The sequence below is a fragment of the Heloderma suspectum genome, chromosome 3 (assembly GCF_057233095.1).
Source record: "Heloderma suspectum isolate Gila_16-S chromosome 3, 16-S_ref, whole genome shotgun sequence".
Lineage (NCBI taxonomy): Eukaryota > Metazoa > Chordata > Lepidosauria > Squamata > Helodermatidae > Heloderma > Heloderma suspectum.
Genome location: NC_139460.1, coordinates 28,238,066 through 28,262,807, shown reverse-complemented (window position 1 = coordinate 28,262,807; position 24,742 = coordinate 28,238,066).

The window sequence follows — 24,742 nt, the reverse complement described above, 5'->3', positions numbered from 1 at the left end:
GCAGCTTCACATAGATGTTAAATAACATCAGAGGGAGAATAGAGCCCTGTGCCACCCCACAAGTGAGCAGCCAAGGGTCTAAAGTCATCTCCCCCAAAGCAGCTGCCAGAAAGGAAGGAACAGAACCAACATAATACAGTGTCCTCTATCCCCAACCCCTCCAGATGGTCCCTCCAGAGGATACCATGGTTGACAGTATCAAAAGCCACTGAGAGATCGAGGAGAACAAGGAAGGAGCATTTGCCCCAATCCACCAAGGCGCTAAGGCTGTTTCTGTCCCATGGCACAGGCCTGAATCCCAGTTGAAATGGATCCAGATAATCAGCTTCTTCCAAGTGTGCCTCCAACTGAAACGCCACCACCCGCTCAATCACTTTGCCCCCAAACAGCACATTCGAGACTGGGTGAAAGTTGTTCAAGTCTTGAGGATCCAAGGAGGGCTTCTTTAACAATAGAGGCCCTTTAACCGCCTCTTTGAGGGCCTCTTTAACTGCCTCTTTGATGGCATCACTCCCTCCTTGAGGGAGGAATTCACCACCACCTTGATCCCCTCCCTGAGTCTCTCCCTGCAGCTCATAATGAGCCAAGATGGGCAAGGGTCAAGTAAGCAGGTAGTTGGCCTTAAAGATGAAAGCACCTTGTCCACTTCATCAGAAGGAAGAAGCTGGAACCAATCCCACACAACCGATCTGCCACTGGCTGCCCCTCAGTCACTCACTAATAAAATAGGGACACAGTCTAGTTAGGTTAGCTGGATGCAATTATCCCTGGTTGTTTTATTACCCAATTGCATGTGTGTGTGTGTGTGTGTGTGTGTGTGTGTGTGTTGCATGTGTGTATCTATTCAGATTTTAACCCATTTTCTATTGACATTTTTCTTCAGTAAAATTCTAAACTGTGTTGTCTGAAACTGTGTGGTCTCTTTTCTTTTGGGTTACCCATCTCATGTCTAATAGCAAAAACCCACACTACCTAAAGAAGATACCTGAGAATCAGAAAGTTTTAGTACTGATTTGGTGGAGGCAGCCAGCTGAGGGATTTTTTTCCCCCCACTTGATGGCTGTGGAGAAGGCCAGAGGTAGGGAAGGGCAAAAAGGAGTGGGGCATATTATTTTTATTCTTTTCTACCCATGGAACAAGGCACTGCTGGTCCATGACAGTGTATTCATTTTTTTTTAACCCAATCCATTCTGCTGTTACACATTTCACAGCATCTGGATTACATAAGATTCAACATGGATTCCATCCACCTTGAAAGCTTGTCTAGCTGTGCTCAATGGGTCTTAGTGTTTCACATTTTGTCAACCAGGGGACATTTTCTATAGACATTCTGGTATTATTTCTGTGGCTGCAGAAACCCCAGTTCCTTTCCTTGCTTTTTGGCCAGGTTACTCCAGTGCTTTTTGATGTAAAATGCATTAAACTGAGATTAAAACACCAACTATATTGCTCATTTTCTTAACATTCCATAAATGTCTTTTCATGGAACTGTAGAAACCAGCATCAGAAAAGGGTTCTTTGATTTTTTGATCCATCAGAGACCATCTCGTTACATTAACTGGATAGCACACACCTATCCCTGGCAGTTTGTCATGGTTACTTTCAATGTTTCAAACACAAATGGTTGCATTTAAGCCCATGGGGAGCATTTCTATAGCCTAAGATATCCCCTGTCATCATCACAAATTTTATTTTTTTTCTTCTCTACTAGATCCTCCTGTATTAGCATTTCCTTTTTCCCTTTGTGTTTAGATTTGTCTAATATTTATACATTGTTGTCATCTCTCCTTTAGTAATTTCAGAGCCAAGCTGTGAATATTTAACACTTTTTAATCACTCCTCATGCATCAGTCATAACTGGCACCTAATTGTTTATGCAGTGTGCTTCTGATCTTGCTCCAGTTTGTGACTACACTGCAAATAATATGCCCAGAACTGAGCCCAATGTTCATGAATATCAGCTAGAGTGAATTTGCATAAGCTCTGTTCACAACATGACATTGCTGGATGCTAGCGAATATCTTACCCTCATATTACAGATGTGGTTGTATAAAGGTTTGTACAAGAAGGGATTATATCAGCCAAACTTTGCTTCGTCAGGTTGCTTGATTATTTAAGTCAGAGCTGAGCCAAAGATATTCATGATTTTTGAGGATATTTTGAACTGTGCTGAAAACATCTTCAGCATTTCGTGATATTTTTTCAAGCAATCCTGAAAAAAATATACTTACTAATGTATATTGCCTTCACTGTCAATTGCCCTTACTTGCTCTCAGTGATGCCATCATACGATCAAACCTGATGGGCTACAAAGTCTTGTGACATCATTCTGCACACTGTGCGATATTTGGTTGGGTGGGATCACGAATGTGACTAATTGTGGGGTTTGGGGGTGTGGAGAAGAAGCAGCACCTAGGGGAGGGGAATTGTGCTAAACAGGGTCAAAAGGGTAAATATTTGAACAGTTTAAGTGAAGAGATCCAGCCTCTCCCTGGATCCAGCCCCTTTTGCACACAAGGGGATTTATTTACTGGCAGGTCCCTCCTGTGTGTCCAAAGCAGAAGACATCAAGTGTACCACCTCTTAAACAGTGTGTGTGTGTGTGTGTGTGTGTGTGTGAATGTCTATCATATCAAAATGTTTCCTGGTTGCATTATATTGACAAAGGACCACATGAGAAGATGGGTCAGACAGTTGGTGCATCTAGCCCAGTGATGTCTATTCTGACTGGCAGCAACCCTTTCTCCTCTCCTGTCACTTGAGATCCTTTTAACTAGAGATTCCAGGGACCTTCTGCATGCAAAGCATATGCTTTATCACTAAGATATAGGCTCCTCTCCCATGCAACGTTCTGTAAACAGCCTTCCATCTCAAATGAGAGCGAGTTTTCCTCCCCCTCCTCCGCCTCCTCCTCTCCCATCACCACCACCACCACCATCACTACCATCGTCCTCATCATATCTGTATAAAGTCAGGTGCCAACATGACAGGCAATTCAGCTGTTCCCAAAGATCGGCATTTCTGAGACAACTCACTGGGTTGGATCCAGACTAACTCATATTTAGAGTAGACCCATTGAAATTAATGGGGCTTAAGTAAATCATGACTAACTTAAGCCCCATTGATTTCAGTGGGTCTGCTTTAAGTGTGACTAAATCTGGATCCAACCCATTATGCGTATCATCGGAGGTCTACTATAATAATGATAACCCTACATAACTGGCAGAATTACAGCTTGAGAATAATGTTTGTGTTCTTAAGCACTATAAAACTATATTCCTTTTGTACCTGTAGGCTTTGCTGCCTTTGCATTCTTTCCATTGTTTAATCGCAGACCCATTCAAATGGAAAACATTGCTGCTCCCAGGTAAAAGGTAAATGAGCAAAACTCTTTTAAAAACTGTTTATTCCCTTTAGCAAACATTTGTTTAGAAATGCAAAACAAATAATTTTGGAAAGGCAATAACATTATCAATAAAAAGGACACTTAAAGTACAATGGCAATTATTGTACAGAAATCATATTGTGCTTCCCAGTAAAATTTTCACACATAATCACAATAATATAATATGTGCATATCCCCTGGGTGTTTTTATTACAGTTCTCTGTGGCTCATTTTTTTGTGTGGCCCACTTTTTGGTTTTTAAGAAATGATGTTCTTAATGTGCTGAAATGCAACAATTGGAAAGAATATCTCAAACAGCTCTCTGAAGTGAGTAGCACTGAATTTCTGCTTTGGGTTTTTTGTTGAATTCAAAATGGTGGTATTTGTGGAGGCTGCTGGCTCTGTTGTCAGTGGGGCTGTGAATCTGCTGTGGGTTTCAGTCAGAACCAGTCAGAACTCTAAAGGAACTATCCATGGTGCTGAACCTCCCCAAATCAGGCTCAGCACCATGGAGAGCTCCTTTAGAGTTCTGACTGGAACCCAGAGTGGATTCACAGCCCCATGGACATCGGAGCCACCAGCCTCCAGCGGGTGGTATTATCTGTGGATTAAAGAAATGGGCAGCTCTGTCATAACTCATATGGAGCAGCCTTATACTGAGGTGGGACAGGGCATGACATTGCGCCAGCTGAGGCAGACCAGCCACTGCTTCCTTCTCCCTCACCTGTAGTGACCTTGCTGGCTGCTCTCCTCCTTGCCCGTTTAAATAGCTTTTGCTGCTGCATTAGCAGCATCACAGGCCCTCTCAGGATGTTCCTTCTCTTCTCTCAGTGCTGCACTGTGAGGAAGGGGTCCTCCCCTAGAGCAAGGCATTGTGGGTCAGGTGTCCCTAGAGAGTGCGTGTGCCACTGCCACTTTGCTGTGGAGGTAGCAAACACTGTTTAAAGCAGGGAAGCTGGAGAAATGAAAGATGGATTAAAATGAGCTCAGATTTCTAAGGATCAGACCTGCAGAATCCACTGTGGAGCAACTAGGGGTGTACGAAACCCCACTTACCTGGCTCCGCTGGGTTCCGAGGGGGTTGGAGGCAATCCGGTCCTCCCCCCCAGAATCCTGCCTGGCTGGCTCCGCTCTTTGGTCAGTCTGCGGAGCCGCAGGCCGGGCCGATCGGCAGTGGGGCCTCCATCCTCTGCTGGGCTGCTGCAGACGCAAATGGTGTCCTGCGTAGGGGATGCCATTTGTGTCCCTACGCTAGGCCGTGATAGGCTACGTATATATTTTGTTTTGGTTGAAAGTAAATGGAGACAGAGGATTTCAATTAAAAAAACCCCGTAAATATTTACGAAAAATAGCGATTCTTAAGGAAATTATGCAGACTCACGGAGAGGGCTGGGCACCAGAATTACAGTTGTTGGTACGGATTTATCTTCGTAACTTTCGGGGCAGAAAAAAAGAGAGAATTCCGGGGGCTTGTGAACAGCGGAACGGAGCACTGCCCACAAACTGCAGAAGTCAAGTGGCATGGAAGGTACACAATTCGTACATCCCTAGTAAAGGTCTCAGTTGAAGCTAAATGCAGCCATTTACAGCTGCATTTAGCTTAAACTAAGACCTTTACAGCCTCAAATGGCATAGTGGATGCCATTTGTGTCTGCAGTCAATCTGCCTAGCCAGCAATACGGCAATCAATGGCAGCCGTATTGCTGGCACTCTGGAGCCAGCTGGTGGCTCTGCAGAATTGCTGCGGAGCGAAGCTGGCCAGGCCAGCTAGGATTCCAGGGGGGAGGGACGGATTGCCTCACCCCCCTGCGGACACCCCCCCCGGGCCCCGAGGTAAGCGTTCCACCCATCCCTATTTCCAAGCCCTCTTGACCTCCAGAAGCCTGATATTAAAACACTGGAAGGATAAATGTTCACCTCCTATAATGCAATGGATTGTGGACCTAACAATGCTATCAACATTTGAATGGGTGGTATGTAGGTGTAGGGATGGTGCAGGGGCCTGATTCCATCCAGGAACCTGGTGGACTCCCCCCCACACACACCCCTGAGTTGTGCTCGCCAAGCCCCTGCCGCCGCTCATCCTCTGCCCATGCTCGCTGACCTCCGTGCACTCACCGAAGCAGCAGCATTGAGCTCTGTGACCCAACAGTCCCTATATAGGCGCTACTCGCGAATGGATACATATATGGATATTTGGTCTGCTTTTTTTTCTTGAAGCATATGCATAATCCCCTGTTTCATTTTGTTTCTCTAGAATGTTGTAATTAATGGAATATTGATATTTCTATGCATGGAATTTCTTGTCCTTCTCCCCCTTTTTCCTGCATGATTTGGTTTTGTTTTGTTAAAATCACAACAAAAAAAGATTAATAACAAGCCACACCGCTTGGTTAACAAGCCACCTTGCAGGAAACACACTGCGTTCAGACAACATGATAAGCTAGAGGTGTACAAATCACTTACCCTGTTCTGCTGGGGCCATCCGCGGTGGGAGGGAGGCGCTCTGTCCTTACCCCCAGAATCCTCCCTGGCTGGCTCCGCTCCACGGTGACTCCGCTGAGCTGCTGGCCGGGGCCGCCTGCAGCCAGACCTCCGTCCGCTGCTGGGCTGTGGCTGCAAATGGCAGCCACTGTAGCAGCCACCATTTGCATCCCTGTGGAGGCCATGATAGGCTATGTATATATTTACATAACCTATCACGGCAAAAGGCAGGGATGCAAATGGCATCCCTGCATTAGCCATGATAGGCTACGTAAATACTTACCTAGCCTATCACAGCTAAAGTAAACAGGAAATGGCAGCCGCAGACTGTGGCAGCCATTCGCGGGGCAGCAGATGGCCGACAAAGGTAGGCTCCTTTCCGCGAACATTTTGTGGGGTGGTGGTGGGGAATTGCTCTGTTCTGCCATGGACTCTGGGGGGCTGGATTCTAAAGAAGTCCGTGGCAGAATCCTCTAACATCCCTATGATAAGCTGCAATTGAACACAGTTCAACAGCAACCTCACTGAACCACTAAGCATGGGTTAGTGTGTTGTGTGAACTCAGCTGAATTGTATGTGAAGTGTTCTGAACATTAGGAAGTTACTAACAGTATTATTACTGATTTATCTTTTTGAGCATTCAGAAGAAGTGGTAGCTTTTGTAACATAAATAAGCACATGAGAACATAAGAACATAAGAAGAGCTATGCTGTATCAGACCAAGGGTTCATCTAGTGCAGCATTCTGTTCACACAGTGGCCAACCAACTGTTGTTGACCATCTGGTCTCATAGGCCCCTTCTGACCCTACTATTCGATGACCAGGAAAGCACAAGCAGGACATGAGTGCAGGCGCACCCTCCTGCACATGTTCCCCAGCAACTGGTGTACATAGGCATACCTTCTCTTGAACTGGAGATAGCACATAGCCATCAAGCCTAGCAGCCATTGATAGCCTTCTCCTACAGGAATTTGTCCAACCCCTTTTTAAAGCCGTCCAAGTTGGTGGTCATCACTACATCCTGTGGTAGCGAATTCCGTAGTTTAGCTATGTGCTGCTAAATACTTAAAAGAACTATCTAGTGTAATTCTTGCAAAATGTGTAGCCTGTTCTTCATTTCCATTCTTTGAGAAAGGCACACTCTTTTCTTCTCTGTGTTCTTTTCTTTGCAAATGAGTCTTTTCTGCTTGATCTCCTTCAAAACTGTTTGGTGGTACTTGTATGACTTCTAATTCCACAGGGAACAGAAAACCAAATGCCACATGAGCCATATGTCAAAATGTCTTTGTCCTCTGTTCCAAGAGAATCACATAACTGTATGGGTGTCACACATGATTGTATTTTTTCAGGTAGTCATAAATTTGGAGGGGGAAAAGAAAGCTTATCTTTGGGCTATAAAGTGCATAAAAAGAGAAACCCAAAGCTTTCAAATGTGTCATACATTTGATCTGGCCATTTAAATTTGCTATCACCATTTAACAGCCATAGCAATAATCAAATTGCCTCTTTGAAATGCCTCCCTCTGTAATTTGAGTCCTTATTCAGATGGGTTAGTCTTGCATCACTGGAATCTCACAGCCCTGGTTACCAAGGCAGAGTGACAGCGGGTTTAAAAGGCAGTTTAGGAATGTCAATGGAAAACTAGGTCAATTACTCCATCTGTTTAGGTAGGTCAGTTTTCCCCATGGACTCTGCTTTGTACCAATTTCAGTGTCATTAGTTCTAAAATAGCTCAGTTGTTGGGACTTTCCTGGTTTTCCTCCAGAGATTGACTGTGTCTGTTGACATTCCAATCCAATTACATATATATTAACGTAGATTTAGCCAAGGGATCCCAAGTAGCTCTTCCTTTTGATATGTAGTCAAATATGTTTGTATTGTTTCCTGGAGAGACATTCAAGGGGTTGTATCCAATGTAATTCCTACTTAAGAGTAGACCCATTGATGTGAATGGAACTTGAGTTAGACTACCATTGGACAGAATCCACTGGATACATCCCGGTGACAAATCTTTGCTACCTCGTATACAGACAAGAAAGCAATGATTAGAAGCACAGAAGATCTGAAATATAGAATCCAACACAGAGTTAGACATGTTTATTGGATTGTGACTGATATCTAGTGCAACTAGCAATCCAAGAGTGAAAATTGCCCCCCAGATGGATGGCAACTAGGGATGTCTCAAACTTGATTTCACTGAGATTCTCATTTTTCTACTACTAAGTTCATTCTGTTGAATCTGTCCTGATTCTGTATTGGGAATTGGCATTTCTGTGTGCATTGTTTAAAAATCTGTATCTTTACACTCATTTTTGCCCCAAATGTACAGATGGTTGTGCATACTTTTGCAAATGTATGCAAAATGCACTTGCAAAATGAATAAAGTGGGTTTTTTTGTGCATTTTTGAAAAAGAGTGCACTTTTGTCTGAATTTTTAAAATAGCATCCTGCATTATAAACTTCAGACATGGCTGGATTTCAGAGGGAAACTGGAGTCCAGTTAATGTTAAGGTTCAAGAAGTGTGAATTTGCTCAGTTTGCATCAAAATGTGAACTGAATGAATTACTCACCCATCTCTGGTGGCAGCTATTCCCCCACCTTTCTTCCTTATCCCTGTTTCCCTGTCATCCATTGCTTCTCTGTTTGATGTGAAGCACCATCCTGGAAAGAGTGAAAGGGAGACCTGTGGGAAAACATGGGCTAATTTCTTTTTTGCTTCTGGAGTATTCAGAAGCAGTGGCGGGTTGCTTGCTAGCAACCATTCTGCACACAGTTTTTTAGAGTTTTGTGTAATTGCTGCATTGATATGGGAACTTCACAGCCAGAATTCAAACCTAATCAGGAAACTTCAGCCATTTTTCTGTAATGCTGATTTATGTAGCCATCTGGTTGGGGAAAATCTTTAGTCTCTTTAACTTACCATAAACAATAAAACAAACACAAACAAATCCAAAGCAACAACAGACAAGAACAAAAATGTAAAAACCTAGCTTAGCCAGACATATTACATCAGAGATATATGCTGAAGAAGGAATTACTGCTCCCAGAATGGGAAAATGACTTCAATTCTAGTTCTAAATCGGTGCCTGAATGTCAGTAATGGACTGAATGAGGGCAAAGAAATTGAAGCTCAGTCCAGACAAGGCAGAGGTGCTCCTGGTAGTTAAAAGGCAGATCAGGGAATGGGGATTCAACCTGTGCCAGATGGGGTTACATTCCCCCTGAACACTCAGGCTCGCAGGTTTGGTGTACTCTTGGACTCAGCCCTGAGCTCTGGCAGTGGCCCAGAGTGCATTTACACAGCTGAGGATAATACACCAGTAGATCTCCAAATGTTTTGGACTTCAACTCCTAGCACTCCTGACCATTGGCTTCTGGGAGCTGAAGGCCAAAACATCTGGAGATCTACTTTCTGCTCACCCTTGCAGTAGCCCACAAATGAGAGAAAATAGGTTCCATGAGGCAAGCATATAATTCTCGACCCCATTTTCCCCCTCGGAATGCTGATGAGAGCTTGGGGAAGGTGGTAATCGCAGAGAATAATTGTCATGTAGTGGAATGGTGCCCAACACTTTCCCCACCCATGGATTCTCTCCCCTTTACATTATCCTGTGCCCTGGCATGTTAAATCAATTTTCCCGCTGCTGGCTCTTGGACTGGACCTTTGTAGGTGGGATGGACATGGCTGGAAGGGGAGGAGGTTGCAAGAGTGAATTGTGGCAACTGGAAGAGCTAACAAGCCGCCCAACTTGCCAGTTCTCCCTTCCAGAGGAGGGATGTTCCCTCTGCCATTATCTCAATCCACTCTGGTTTGAGAACATTTCATTTCATTTCATTTCATTTCATTTATTTATTTATTTATTTATTTATTTCTATCATGCCCAATAGCCGAAGCGCTCTCTCTCTCACTCTCTCTCTCTCTCTCTCTCTCTCTCTCTCAGAACATAAGAAAAGCCATGCTGGATCAGACCAAGGGTCTATCTAGTCCAGCATTCTGGTCACATGGTGGCTGAGCAGCTGCCCACGGGAAACCCACAATCAGGACATGAGTGCAACAGCACTCTCCTGCCCATGTTCCCCAGCAACTGGTGTACATAGGCATACTGCCTCTGATGCTGGAGGTAACATATAGTCGTCAGGATTAGTAGGCATTGATGACCTTCTCCTCCATGAGTTTGTCCAATCCCCTTTTAAAGCCATACAAATTGGTCGTCATCATCACTATGTCTTATGGAAATGAATTCCATAGTTCAACTACACACTGTGTGAAGAGGTACTTCCTTTTATCTGTTCTGAATCTCCCACCAGTTGGGAGCTTCCATTACTTGAGGTAATTTGCAGTCATTGGTTTGCTCAAGTCCTATAGGATATATGAGAACCAGGGCATATATGTATGACTTGATGTATAACTATACGCTAATATTACTGTCTGTCTGGTTGTATTGTATTAAAAAAAATGAATGACATTTTTTTCCCATTTACCAGCTGTCGTTAGCTTGGCATTGCAGATGGAATTCTGTTGCATAGGATTCTCTTTCTTGTTAAGGTGCTTTAGAAATGGAAGCTGTTTCAAAGCCTCAGTCAACATTACGAGCAAAACTGTTCTGTTACAAACGCAAGTCATTTCTGGATGTGATGAAGTTATTGGACTGAAGAGTTCCACAGTCTACAGTAGATGATTGAAATTCCCAGAAGAAAAGCTGGTGGTTGATGTAACAATAATGGCTCTGACAATATTCTACAGATACCATAATAGCAAAGCTCAAATGATAAGGGACTGTGAATCCAGGACAACTGGGGTGCCATCTATCAAAATAGCACCCTTTGGAAAAAGTCCGAAGGGATTATATCTAGTGGCAACAGTAAGGAGACACTTATTATGCTGCTGAACAAATACACAAGAGGGGAACCTTTTCGAGTGTGAGGCTGAATTCCCCTATGGGTGAATTCTTGGGAGTCTCATTCCTGCAGTGGATGGTGTCAGCAGCAAATGTGGGTGGGACTAAACCCACATACACACATTCATCAAGTTCAAACATACTTAGGGTACAATCTTATGCATGTTTAGACAGACAAAAGGTCTACAACTCCCAGCATGCCCCAGCCAGTGCTGTCCTGGCTTGGGCATGCTGGGAGTTGTAGGACCTTTTTCATGGCTGCCTGGGGAATTCTGGGAACTGCAGAATTTTTTCCCATCAAAACATGCATAGGATTGTGCCCTTGGACACTCACTCACACACGCTCACACACACATTCACACTTATACACACACAAAATAACAATGATAGCTTCTTAGATTGGTTCCCCCCTCAACTTTTTTTCTCTTCAACGCACTAAATTTTAATACAACTTTAACATGTAATTGTGTGAGTCGAAGTTCTGAGCTGAAAGTTGCATTCCCAGGAGTGCTCCCATGGATACTGTATTGAAATAAAGTGGGGCTACACTTGAAGAACGTTGCCCTTTAAATATACCCCACAGCCTGCATTGAGCAAGTCACTTGACTTACCTACTCGATGAGTGAAACCAGATTACCTGTGTTTTAAAGACAGCAGCTAAGCAAAAAGTATGACAAAGAGAGAAAGAAAGAAATGGAAGGATTTTGATTAAATGAAAATCATTATCTATCATATGAACAAAGAACTAGTGAATAGGCCATATTGATTTTTACCCTATTGGACAGCTATTGGCTATATCTTAGTACATATAATAGCTCTGGCTGGCTCTCACAGGAGCTGATGAATGAGGCTTGATATTGCAGGAAGTCTCCAGTTGTGGTAGCTTGCATTTCCAACAATGGCTACTGGCAGCAATAGCGAACCCTCTTCTAACACTGTCTCTCAATTCCACTGCCCCCCTTCATTCGCTCATTCTTCCTTTAGCTGTGAACATCTTTCAGTTCCTGGTTTCTTCTTGGATTTGAAGCTGGTGAGAGAGCAATAAAGAAATATGTTCTCTTTCAGCTCTCTTTCTGCTACTCTAAACCCAAGGAGAAGCAAGGCACTGCTGGCATTGCCCCCAAAAGAGGAAGTACAAAAGAGGGCAAAAGAGGACACAGACTTGCATAAAATCTGCACAGCGCTAAATCAGTAGAGGCTAGTGGCTCCACTTTTGGGGCTGTGGATCCATTCTGGGTTTCAATCAGATTCAGAACCAGCCAGAAGTCTAAAGGGACTATCCAAGGTGCTGAACCCTATCCCCAAAATGGGTTCAGCACCCTGGATAGCTTCTTTAGAGTTCTGGCTGGTTCTGACTGAAACCCAGAATGGATCCACAGCCCCACCGAAAGTGAAGCCACCAGCCTCCACTGTGCTAATGTATTTATAGATGAAGATTTATAAATGATGTCTGCAATTTAAATAGGAAGACAATACCTCTCACCATAGTGGGGAAGGCTGTGACCAGGTGACCTGTGTGCCTGTCCAGTCTCTTGTCCAGGTGCTAAATGTTGATGGGCAACTTCAAGGCCCCTTTTCTCCCTTTTTAGGTTTTTTTAAATCTTTAAACTGGAGAACCAGAGGAGTGTCATCTGACAGTCTTTCAAACAGAGGGCCTCCCTCTGTAACAGGTGTGCACAGCCTTTTCTGCCCTGAAGGCTGCATCAGGTGTCTGCTGGGGTGGTGGGGGCTACAGTGTACACATGCATGCACATCTACATAAAACAGATACCCCCCACACACACATGCATGTACACCACTCACTTAAATCCAACTCCTGCTCAAGTACATTTCAGATGTCTGACATCTGCTTTGATCAGATAAAACCAAGACACTGCTCTGAAACCTCAGTTCCCAGAACACCTCCAGGCCTTCTCACTCTTCTCATACCCTGTTGCTCTGAAGGATCCTGCCACAGCACACTGTTACCTAGAACGTCTTAAAAACAACCACAAAAGCAAAGAAAACAAAACAGGAACCTGTCCTCCTAACATTCTAGTAATAGGCTCTATGGCTTTGCCATAGAAGCCTTATTCCTAGAGTGTCCTAGGAAGCACACAAGATCTTTTGAGCACTGCTTCCTAGGACACTCCAGGGATGCTCTAAAAATGACGGTTCTAGACTATGAACCATAGAGCCTGTTTTTTTCTGGTTGACTGGGGGTGTCAGATCAGCCTTGGGAAGCTGCCTGCACCCCTGCTCTATAAAGTAGGATACATGGCCACCATAACTAATGGAGAAGGTACGTGGTGTTGCTACATCGATGCAAAGGAGGTTTATCAAAGTGGCTTTTCCAATCACCTGCAGGTTTCTTACCATTTAGTGCCTCCTTCACATGCTGATTGTATAAACTGGGATAAGAGCTGAATGGATCTTGAGGTCCCAATTAAGATTTCAGAAGAATGGTCCTCTGATACCTATATTTCTTTAGGATACCTATATTATATTTTTTTTTAAATGTGGGAGGAGTGTTCCTAGAAACTACAGATATAATTTCAAGTAGCCCAATGAATAACTCACTGTACAAAGGATCAAGCCGATGACCTATTTCCAAAGGCTGTTTCAGAAATGTATCAACCCTCCCTTGAAACCTAATTTCTTAATTACACAGAAGGATAAATCTCTTTTTCAGTGCCTTAAAAATTATACCCTGGGGGGCCAGTCTTTTAGATTTCCAACACACCGCAGTAACTTTAAATACATGCGAAGAATTGTCAGGCTGAATGAAGGAACTAGCAGGGGTATAGTTAAGTATGTGGCTTGGGGTAAAGTTTCTGAAATCGCCTACACGACTTAGCAGATGGGCAGCGCAATGTGCAATGTGCTTCATTGAAGCAAATCGGGTTTGTGTGAGCAAAATGCTTTGAGGATCAGGTTGTAACTCTCATTTTGAAACAGGAATGAGAGCAAAGAACCTCATTAGTTTAAGGACTGAGCTGAATCTGTTTATGAAAGGCGTTGCATATTAAGTTGTTAGCTGGCATCTCAGAGCCATTTGAATGAAAAAAGGAATGAAGCACAATAAAAAGAAACTAAACTTGATGGAATGGATCTGCTAGAGACAGCCATGCACTCCTGTTTACTGAAATAACTTACAAGGCACCCCAGAGGGAATGTCATGTCTCTCTGTATTGAAAAACTGGAGTCCATCCCTTACTGAAGTTATTAGGGATGGATACCTCTGTCAACTTAGGCTTCTCTCAATCTCTCATTTTTTCCAGTCTTTCAGTTTGGTTCGTCTCGAACTTCGAGATGCTTAAAAAAAAAAAAAAACTTTTCAGGAAATTTTTAGGGCTCTGTATTAGCCATGGAGCCCTAAAAGGGTCAAATCAAATCTAGCTTGCAAATGCATGTATGTATATTATAAATATGGGGGAAACATTGGGCTCTCAAAATTGGGGAACCCTGAGCTAAGCCTTTCTCCCTGGTGTATTCTCTTTTCTCATAGCCTATTGGAGCTCAGATAGATTAACCCCTCCTAACAGCTTTAAAGGTTTTCCTAAAGCTTTAGAGACATCCATATCTCATAATAGTAATAATGTTGGCAGCATAGATAGACCCCAACAGCTGATATCTTTAGCCTGATGGTTAAGAACATATTATTTTGTGGGTGTCTGCTAGACATATTTTGCATGCAGACACAAAGTCAGATTTGTGTTCAGGAAGGATTACAGCCCTATTGGTAATATTTTCCCTCCGGCTAGCTAGTCAATTTGGATTTTGTATTTCTCAAAAGTAAGTCAATTTCCATGTCCCCAAAAAGCAATGATTTTAAAATAGGTTTTCTTTTTCTTTCTCTTTGTTCATGTGTGCATCTCTCTGTGTGTGCTACTGCTGTTAAATTTGTGTCGAGTCCTTGGGTGCAGAGAATCCTCTCCCGGGAGCTTCAACATTTAACTTTTCAACTTTTAACAAGCTTTTAACTCCTTCAAGCCTGCTCTAATCCTACTGTTACAGAGGTTGCGGGATCATTTTTTAAATGACCCGAAATCAAATATCACAGTGAATGTGTGATTAATTCAGTTTATCTAACATATCATTAAATTTGTAATTAATTCAGTTTATAAAAGCACAGATAAAACAGGAAAAAAAGACTTCAAGAATACAATCTTGGACATTCACATTGTGCCTTGCTAAACATAACCCTCACTACCAATTATGAACCTAAGCACACAGGACTGACCAACAAGCCCATTCTGACATTCAGAAAAAAAAAGCAGGCAATACAGTTTTCTCTCAGGGTCTGGGATCATACCCAAACTATGGACATGATCCTTCAGTGGTAGACCATACTCTACTGAACTGGCTACATATCTCTGGAGAGCTGAGATAAACAGCCAAATTTAGCATTACTTCAATCGCTGTCTCAGTTTGTTTGACCTTATCTGTCCCTTTGAAACCTTCCGTTACTGCTTTGGGGAAGAGATGGACACTCCTGGATCAGGATAAAATAAAAATGAGAGCACGTTGAACAGACTGCCCTCCAAATCTTTGGGTGATCTCTGCCAGTGGCACCAATTCCACCTGAAGGGATGCATTTATAAACTCTATCAAGGTTAAAAATTAATCCCTTGCTGGGCATTTATGGAAGAGGTGGGTCAAGGATCAATTGTATAGTGGTTCAGCGTTCCTCTCCAAGCACCCTGAGTGATTTGACTAATCTGATCAAGCCCGCTTTGGCTTCTCCAGAACTGCTTGGAAATTTTGTCCAAGCAGGATCATCCAAGATTTTCCCTTCTGTATTGATCTGGGGTCTTGATTCTGTCAGAGCCCAGCCAAAATAGATTCTTTTAAATTACAAAGATGAAACAAAGCCACATGCAAAAGGATGACAGTTTATTGATAGAAAATAGATGCAGAACATATATGCAAAGAAATTTCACACCTCTCTTCAGATAATCAAGCTGTCACAGCTGAACATCTGAGCCCCCAAAATAGATGAAAACCTGTCCCTAGAGCCACAAACGTTCTCTAAGCTTGGCAGCATGCATATTGCCTCTTGGAGCGAGACCAAAGCACGAAGCCTGTGGATTGGGTCTTATAAGCTTCTCTGCTAGATAGGGATGGCGGAGAATTCCGCCACGGATTTCAGTGAGGCCGAATGCACTTGCATTTGGCCTCCCCAAATCCGTGGTGGAATGGCCTGCCCCCCCGCCCCCCCGCGGATTCCCCCCGAGATGAGACTTACCTGGGGCTGATGTTCTGGACGGCGGTGGCTCCAGTGGCAGCTTGGCTACCACAGCTGCCATTTGCATTCTGGTTTTTGCCGTGATAGGCCACGTAAGCCTTTAAGTAGCCTATCATGGCAAGCCAATAAACAACAACAACAACAACAACAAAAAAGGCGTACGCAAATGGCGGCGGCTACAGCGGCCGCCATTTGCGTTCCTTATTTTTCGCCGTTTTAGTCTATGTAAATATTTATGTAGACTATTATGGCAAAAAAAAAGGGGAACACAAATAGTGTAGTGGACGCTATTTGCGTTCCTTTTTTATTTGCCGTTTTAGCCTACGTAAATATTTACGTAGGCTAAAACGGCAAATAAAAAAGGAACGCAAATAGCGCCCACTACTCTATTTGCATTCCCCTTTTTTCCCACCATAATAGTCTACGTAAATATTTACGTAGACTAAAACAGCGAAAAATAAGGAACGCAAATGGCGGCCGCTGTAGCCGCCGCCATTTGCGTACGCCTTTTTTTTTGTTTTTGTTTTACCCAGCCATGATAGGCTACATAAAGACTTATGTAGCCTATCATGGCTCCCTGGCTGGATGCAAATGGTGGCTGCTATGGCAGTCGCCATTTGCATCCGCACCAGCCAGTCCACGGCCAGAAATCTGGCTGCGGATGGCCCTGGCCTGGCTGGCTGCTCTGCGGAGCCGCCATGGAGCAGAGCCGGCCGTCGAGGATTCCGGGGGGGAGGACTGGATTGCCTCCCCCCCGTTGAGGATTCCAGGGGGAGGGACAGAGCACCTCCCCCCCCACGGTCACAATCCACGAAAAGGTAAGTGACTTTCGTACATCCCTACTGCTAGATGCCTTCCTCTAGTTCATGAGCTGATGGGCAACACCTCTTCCCTTTCTCAGAAGCTGACAGTCCAGCACACACACATGCAGGAGAAGGGGGGATTCTCTTTCCCAAAGGTGCTTGAAGCATCACAGGCTGGGACATCAATCACCCCCTCTCTGAGAACAGGGCCCCGACATTCCAACATGGGACAGGGAGTTTCTCAGCTCTTCTGTGAGAACTAAGGCACAACACCCTTATCTCTTTCACTTCATTAGGTAATTGGGCAAAGGCTTAGCAATGTAGAATTGTTGACATATGGAGCTGTGCTTGCAATTAAGGCATGTGAAAGGCCTGCTTACTTAACTATAGAGCTGCCAGATAAACCAAACTACACAGGTCTCTAGGTGGCTACCCACCAGCATATAAGAATACAATGAAGACCACCTTTTTGCTCACTAACCAACTCACTACACTTTCCTTTCATTGTTTTGTTTCACTTTTGATAAAGTAGCAACTCTAAATCAGACTGCAAATGGGAAGGTCTCACTTCAGAATATTTGAACGAGGAGGAATAATTGATCAGCAATAAAGGAGAAAGTCCCTGGTTCAATGCCTGACATTGCCACATGGTGATGTCAGACACATCTGTTGGGGGTGTGTGCACAGCTCAATGGGTTTTCCTAGGTTTGGGCCCCCAGATTTGGTTTCTATTCTCACTGTAGTGCCTGACTAGATCTGCAGTGAGTCAGGCCAGTTTGCAGATTTTCCAGGCATTTTGGACATTTTTTTGCAGGTTCTGCAATTTGCACAAATTTCTGAGCAATTTGTGCAAATTTGGCTGTAAGTTGCTCATAAATTTTAACAAATTGCTCAGAAATTTGTGTAAATGGTGGAACCTGCACAAAATTGCAGGGAAAAAGTTCCTGGAGTTTGGAGAAAAGTCCACAGCTCAGCTCGCATACACAAATCAGGCCATGCATGCTACGGAACTCCACTGAGGCAAAAAAAAAAGAAAGAACTGGATTTCCCAGCAACGGGCATCCCTATCTCCACATTAAAAAATGTTTCAGGTTGCAGGCAGTGGGAAAGACCTGCAGAGCTTCTAGCAGTCATAGTAGACATTACTGGGCTAGATGGATACACTGTCTGACCTGGTATAAGGCAGTTTCATTTTTCTGTGGACCTAACTACATGTGACACAAATGGTGTTGCTTGAAATCACATAATCATTGTTCTTGATTTAATTACAGATGCACAGCCCTGATCCTTAGTAGGACATCAGCACCCAGGTTTAGCCCTTCCTTCCTCAGCTGTGATCCCAGCAAAAATCACTTCATGAGTGGCAGTTAGGATGAGAAAAAAAAGCTCCAATTGGCAATGTAGGAGGGGGGATTTTTCTTGGGATCCTGGTAAGGGAGGGAATGATTAAACCTACCCTCCCCATGCACTGTGGTCCTGATAAAAATCATCCCCATGTGTTTAATTAAATCAAGAAAAATGACACTGTAATAGCAAGTGATGATTCCACCCATGGTGGAACCTAAATGCATGTAGGACATTACATTAACAAGAAAACTGTTAAAACTTTGTCCTTGGTGCTTTCCCACATTCTTATGTGGGGAAGAATTCAGACATCTAATTGTCCACTTGGATTCTGAACTGGTATAGTCAACATGAATGCTGAACACACTGCAGTGGCATAGAAACATAGAAAGCTGCTTTGTCCATCTAGTCCACTACTGTCAATGCTGACTGGCAGCAGCTCTCCACAGTTTCAAAGAGATGTCCATCACTGGGAAATCCAGTTCTGTTTTGACTCGATAGAGTTCTGTGGTATGTACGGCTCAATTTGTGTATGCAAACCAAGCTGTGGGCTTTCCCACAAACTCCAGGAATATTTTTGTCCATTTTCCCTGCAGGTTCTGCAATTTTGCACAAATTACAGCTGAATTTATGCAGATCACAGCTGAATTTGCACAAACTGCTCAGAAATTTGGGCAAATGGCGAAACCTGCAGAAAAAAATGTGCAAAATGCCTGGAAACTCTGCGAACTGGCCTGACTCACTGCAGATCGAGTCGGGTGCCACCACAGGGAGAATTCAAATGAAGTCTGGGGGCTGAACCTAGGAAAAGTTGTTGGACTCCACCCTCCAAACGGATTTCTCCAACTTCCCTAGATTTTCAGGCAGGAGTTTTTCCAGCCCTAACTGGAGACATCAGGGCTTGAACTTGGGGCTTGAACAGGGCTTGAACTTGCTTATTGAACTATGGCCCCTATCTTCTTTGTCATCTGTGATGGCAAAGGAGGTAGTATACATGTAGTATACATACAAAGGAGGGAGTATACACGTTCTCAGTTTGCTCTCCCCAAACTTCATGGAGAATGGACCAGTAAACAAGTGAGATGGTCATGATAGCTGGGGCTGAGTAAGCATGGCCCCTTTTTAAAAAAAACATCAACCCAGATTGATTGTTTGGAAGGTGGCAGCAGGGGGTTGGATCCTGTTCTCCACTGTCCCAACAAGCAGTTGACTGGTGGTGTTTTGTGTACACACTCTCAGCTGCTGCAATGCACATGCATCCCATTGGATGTCTGGAGTTACGTTGTTTAGGCAACTTTTTTGGGGGTAAAATTGCTCTCTATAATAATGAGAAGGGCCCCGATAGACGATCTCTCTTCATCTCATTTGCCATAATGCACCTCACTCAGGTGTATCATCAAGACTCATTTCCTTCTGCTCATCTTTCATCACTGACCTTCTGGGGAGATGCTCTATGAATTTGATTGCTGCTCCGCGTACAGGTTTGTGCTTTCATGACGGAGCTGTACAGATGGGCTGCAAATAATCGCTGCTGTTGCATTAATGAGTGATAGTGGGAGGTTGTGTCCTATGATAAAGCTCTAGACAAATAGGAATAGGTTCAGAGGAGAGCAATGAAGATCATCAGAGGTATAGAGAACAAGTCATCTGAGGAAAGCATGAAGGAACTGGGTATGTTTTGCCTGGAGAAGAAAAGACTGAGGGCAACCTGACAGCACTCTTCAAAGGGCTGTCATATAGAAGAGAAGGAAGACTGGATCTAAGGAGCTTAAGGTCCAGGAGGGTAGATTTCCATTGCATATTAGGAGAAACATCTTGTCAGAGCAGTTTTACAATGGAACCAGTAACCTGGGATGGGGACTGAGGCCTGGTTGACTTCAAGCACAAGCTGGATGGTCATCTGCTGCGGATTCTCCAGTTCTCAATATCCTGCATCAAACATGCAGTTGGCCTAGATGGCCTACAAGGCCACTCTTGCTCTATGATGCTATGATTTTAGCCTATGGCCAGGATGTTACTTTTCTCTACTTCTCCCTTTATGATGTATATAGGAAAGCTATGAGAAAATTGTGGACCATGTGGGCCTTTCTATACATCCAAACAGGGAAGTGCCATTTGACAAGCTGGTATTTGAAAGCAAATGTGAACCACCCAGTAGGGATATTGGAGAATTCCTCCATGGACTCCAGTGAGGCTGGATTCTTTAGAATCCGCCCCTCCCCGGAGTCTGTGGTGGAATGGGGCAATCCCCCTTGCCACCCCATGAAATGTACACAGATTCATGGAACAAAGCCTACCTGGTGGCGGATGCAGTGGTGGTGGTGGCGGATGCGGTGGCGGATGCAGCGGTGGCTCCGGCTCCTCTTCAAGCCACTGCCGGGCTGCTGCAGCTGCAAATGGTGGCTGTCGTAGCAGCCACCATTTGTGTGGCTGCCTTTTGCCATGATAGGCTACGTAAATACTTACATAGCCTATCATGGCAAAGAGCAGCCATACAAATGGCGGCCGCTATGCCATTTGCGCCCCTGCTCTTTGCCGTAATAGGCTACGTAAGTATTTATGTAGCCTATCATGGCAAAAGGCAGCCATGCAAATGGCGGCCACTACGCCATTTGTGTCCCTGCCTTCTGCCGTAATAGGCTACGTAAATACTTACATAGCCTATCATGGCTTGGCAGGGACGCAAATGGTGGCTGGTGTAGCGGCCGCCATTTGCGGCCGCAGCAGCCCAGCAGCAGCTGGAATCCAGCTGTGGCCAGCCCTGGCTGGCAGCTCCGCAGAGTTGCCGTGGAGCAGAGCCGGCCCAGGAGGATTCTGGGGGGAGGGACGGAGCACCTCCCCCCCCACACGGATGCCCCAGAACAGAGCCAGGTAAGGGATTCGTACATCCCTACCACCCAGAGAGCTTTGGCTATTAGGTGGTATAGAAATAAAATGAAATAAATAAATAATAAATCCTATCATACCTATTCCCTCCTTACTGAGCCAAAGAATGGCTCCCTGCTGAGTGTGTACATGGTGAGAAACGTAAGTCTAGTGCTGTGTGAAATATATGGATGTGTGGATCAGCAAGCTCATCAAAGTTCTCCAAATTCCACCTTGAAGCTCATTCCATGTTGTGTCTATATCAGATTGCAAGCTTTTTTTTCTTTTTTTTCTTTTAGCATGGAAATTTGTGCATATTGTCATGCATATGCATCAATTGTGCACTTCTGTGAAATATACACATTCTTCTCCCATTAATTGAAGCAGGTTCCTGCACATTTTCCCAAAGTAGTCATTTTTCATGCACATTTTCTGAACGTATACATGCTGTCGGTGGTCTGTGAATCACATTGAATGCCTGGAAATGTATGGACTTCGACATCACATTCAAGTCTGTGTTCAGTCTGTGAACTGGGTAAATTCTGATAAACTAACTGAAACAAATTTCTCATACAACCCTAGTGAAATAGCTTGATGAGGGTAGAACTAAAGATGATGAAAAACCCAGGCCTACTGCTGAAAATGGCAGTCCTGTGTTAAGTTCCTCCCTTCCTTTCCATGATATATGGTAAAATGTACCTGTCTCAACATCATGATGCTGTGTGTGTGTTTTTTGCTCTCATTCCACATAATTGGCTGTTGCTGGTAGAGGTAGGGGAACACACCATGTGATGAAGTCAGGACATAAATATGTTTACCATTACCTTTATAGACCAGGAGAACTAGACACAGAGATTCAGCCCTATTTCTAGCAGCACTAATTTATCATAATCAATAGTTTGCTCTAGTCTAGGCTTTATGACAGGGATGGGGAATATGTTGCCCTCCAGATGTTGTTAAACTGCAACTCCTGTCAGCCCTAGCCAGCATATCTAATGGTGAGGGATGATGGGAGTTGAAGGCCAAAAACATCTGGAAAGCCACACATTCCTCACCCCTGCTTTATGGTATCACAACAGCTAGACAGGAATCTGACATGCAGACATTGAGACTTTACCAAAAGTTGTGTCTTTGCTCATACTGAGAGTAGTAAACATTAATACTTGAATCAGCCATTAGTGCAGGGGTCCCTAACACAGCACCTACAAAGGGGTCCCCAGTGTAGCACCCGCAGGCACCCACAAAATATTTTTTTCCTGGTTTTTAAATATACTTACATGGATGTATATATCCATAAGAATGAATAAATATGAAATGCATACAGCTTTCTAGCAATTATACATAGGCTTCAACAGAAGTGGACCAAATATCCAAATAAGTACCCATTTGAAGGTGGCATCTACATGCCACCCATTCAAATATTGAAGGCATTGGGAGGTCCTCAGTCATTTTAGGAGGTGAGTATTTATCCTTCTAATGTTGTAGTATCTGTCTTTTAGTTGTCAAAAGGGCATAGCAAATCCATTCACAGTGGCCATTTGTTAATTTTCATGAAGCAGGTAAACAATTTTAAAAAGTATGTACATCAGTGAACATCAAAGACTGTTCCAGTACAAAATTTATCTGTGTAAAATTTATCCTTCCTCAAAGAAGCAACTACTGGACATTGCCAATTTGCCAGTAATGTTTAAAAGAAGCATTAGGGCACAATCCTATGCATGCTTAGACAGAAAAAAGTCCTAAAACTCCCAGCATTAGTAGGATTGAACCCTTAGCTGTATTGTACCACTAGCAATTAGCCAAATTAGACAATTCCTTATTAAAGAGATGTTGTAATTACCAATAGACACAAACTTTTTGCTGAATGAGACTCAGCCTAAGATCCATAGACATGACAGGTAGACGCCAAAGCGGTGATCCACTGATTAGGCTTTTTGTGGTGCACTTTCTCAAATTCCCAGATTAGCAAGTTCCCAGAAGCCCACCCGCTCCTTCCCCAAGCCACCAGTTTGTGCAACAGTGGTGGCTCGGGCATTTCTGGGAAGGGAATGTTGTGTCATTGCAGACATAAAGGGTGATCTATGCAACATTAAAGGTGTGAATAGCCCGTTCATGCCTGTAATGCTGTGTAGATTGCCCTTTACGGCCACCATCTATGCAACATTCCCTTCCTGGAAATGCCTCAGCCGCCACTGTTGCACAAAATGGCAGCTCGGGGAAGGAGCAGGCAGGCTGCTGGGTGCTTGTCGGTCATTCACCTAGCCATCGAGGGGCTCACATGGTGTGGCAAGTAGGCGTGGGCAGCAGTGCCCATGACCCTGGATGGAGGTGAGCCTGTCCATCCTACGTGTTCATTGGCTCCCTGCCAAGCAAGCAGGTGGTACCGTGGTAGCAATGATGAGGAAACGGAGGATTAGCAGCAGCTGGAAGGGTGGTGGTGAGAAGCCAGACTCACTGAGGGAGAGGTGCCCATTGATGGTGTCTTGGCCAAGGGCCAGCCAGGGCCTGGGGGGAGTAGACTTTGCCAAAGATGTTTCGTTCTTAAGTTGATACTGAAAGAAAAAAGCAAGCGATGAGAAGCTTTCTTCCACAGTCTTATAGCCTTACCCGAAACATGTTTACTTGGCTATACTTCCCACTGAGCTCAATGAGACTTACCTCCTCATCTTCGGCAGGCAGCCTTTCTTAATTACATTTTCAGTCAATAGGTGGCGATAACAATTTTTGCATTAATGGCACAGCACTCCTGTTCTCACTGGGACCATCTTCCTGTTCTGAGTGGTTCATACTTTAATTTTATACTGTTTTCTCTCAAATGGATTCCTGTATAAAAGTCTGTATAAAGATGAAATATCACATATAGGTTTCCTCCAGGGAGATACATCAGTGAACAGTAATTTCCAGGCTGTGCACTGATAAAGTCTAAGAAAATAATAGTTTTTAAATGAACAGATGCATCCTGAATACAGAAATAAAGCTATGGTTTGTTTAAAGCTATGGGTGAGAGGATAAAGGATATGGTAAATGGAAAGCCTGGTTCAAAGTTCATGAATTCCTTTTATTTATTGGGCAAAGAAATGAAATACTTTAGCCTCAACTAGGCCATTATCTTAGGGTGCAATCCTATGCATGTTTAGACAGACAAATGCCCTACAGCTCCCAGCATTCCCCAATTGTTTTATTAAAAGATTTTAAAAGGACTGGGAATTTTTTAAAAATGTCTCTGCCTGGTGCCCAAAAGTCATTAAGGGCACAATCCGATAGGGATAGGGGGCTGCCTCCGAAGTCAAAGGTGACCGCCTATCCAATGCAGGGCTGGAGAAACATGAAGGGGATAATTCCCTAGGGATGTGCGAACTCACCCCCGTCCAGGTTCTCTGGACTCCTGCCCAGCCCCTACTCGCTAGGGATGGTGGAGAATTTCTCCACGAATCTCCGGGAGGCCGAATGCCAACGCATTCGGCCCACCGAAATTGGTGGTGAAATTCTCTGCCAGCCCCCCGCCACCCCCCCCGGGATGGGACTTACCTCATGCGAATGTCCCTCTCGGTGGCGGGTCCCAGCGGCGTTTCGGCGGCGTTTCGGCGGTGGCGGCGGTGGTGGCCGGTCTTCTGACCGGCTGCCGCCACCATTGCAAAATAAAAAAGGAAAGTAAAAAAAAAACAAAAACACACCCGTGATAGGCTATGTAATGATTTATGTAGCCTATCACAGCTAGATTTCCAAAGTCAGCCG